The sequence below is a fragment of the Atta colombica genome, unplaced genomic scaffold (genome assembly GCF_001594045.1).
Source record: "Atta colombica isolate Treedump-2 unplaced genomic scaffold, Acol1.0 scaffold119, whole genome shotgun sequence".
NCBI lineage: Eukaryota > Metazoa > Arthropoda > Insecta > Hymenoptera > Formicidae > Atta > Atta colombica.
This window is the reverse complement of record NW_017259205.1, coordinates 404,301-405,868: the sequence shown is the minus strand read 5'-3', so window position 1 is coordinate 405,868 and position 1,568 is coordinate 404,301.

Below are 1,568 nucleotides of genomic sequence, written 5' to 3'. Positions count from 1 at the left end.
ACTTTTATATAGTGGGTCACATGACTCGCCGCCATGTTGTGAGTTGGAAAGGCGCTTATAAATTCGAGTTTTTATAAAGCTATAGAATGATTTTTATATAAAAAAAAATTATTCTATAAAAGAAAATTTTTCTATAAAAATCATAATTTAATTGTCTTGAAAATTATTTATAGAGAGTATATTAAATCAGAATTATAAGGTGCGTCACCAAAATCCGTAAGAGCCGTCGTTCGTACAAAGTTCAATTTTGTTTTTAATTTGTAAGAGAAAAGTAGGGTAAAAGATTAATAAAATTGAATTTTACTAAAAAATTGAATTAAATTTATTCGGAGACGCTATATTATATAGACTGTTATATTCGTATATGATAAAGTATTCTCATAACAAAGTATGCATTTGTGTGTGTGTGTGTGTGTGTGTGTGTGTGTGTGTGTGTGTGTGCGCGCGCGCGCGCGCGTGTGTGTGTGTATTATTAAATTACAACTTCACATTTAATTACAATTTTCATGCATCATATATTATTTTTTCATACATAATTATTCAATTACAATTTTCATATAGTACTTAATCAATTATTATTTTTAATTTACTTATTACTGTTTAATATTATTATTATTATTGTTATTAGGAGTACAAATTAGTTCGATCCGTTTTTTGCATTTATTTCAAAACAAAATGAATGAACAGATTAAAGTCCATCGCTATCTACTACTTTTTCCCATTTCTCAGGCAATTTTCGAATTCCATCTCGAAAAAATGATTCGTCTTTGGAGGCAAGCCAATTTTCGATTTCTGCGAAAGAAGTGAACGGTGACTTGCTAAATCGTGTTGCACCCTTCGGAACAACCAGTAATCAGAAGGAGCAATATCCAGAGAATATGGCGGATGCGGTAAAACATCCCATTTGAGCGTTTCCAAATATTTTTTTACAACTTTAGCGACATGAGCCCGAGCGTTGTCATGAAGAAGAATAACTTTATCATATTGTCTTTGTTCGTATTCCGGCCGTTTTTTTTTGCAATGAACAGCTCAAACGAATCAATTGTAGCCGATACCGATCGCCCATAATGGAATTGCCAGGTTTCAGCAGCTCATAGTAAACAAGACCCTTTTGGTCCCATCAGATACAGAGCATGATCTTCGAACCATGAATGTTCGGCCGTGGTGTTGATGTTGAGGTCGATGGCAACAATTGACTGGGCTTAGCGTAGTATTTTTTCTTCTTGGGGGTTATCGTAGAATATCCACTTCTCATCTCCAGTCACAATCCGATGCAAAAAACCTTTTCTCTGTTGTCTTTGAATCGGCTGTTCGCAAGTGAAAAATCGTCTTTCAACGTTTTTCGGTTTCAATTCATAAGGCACCCAATTTCCTTGTTTTTGAATCATTCCTAATCATCTCTCTCAATCGTACAGAAATGGCTTGTTGAGTTACCTCCAATGATTCTGCAAGCTTATCTTGCGTTTGATCTTCTTCGAGTAATGCCTTTAATTCTTTGTCTTCGAATTTTTTTGGCTATCCAGAACGAGGCTTGTCTTCAACGCTGAAATCTCCATCCTTGAAATGTC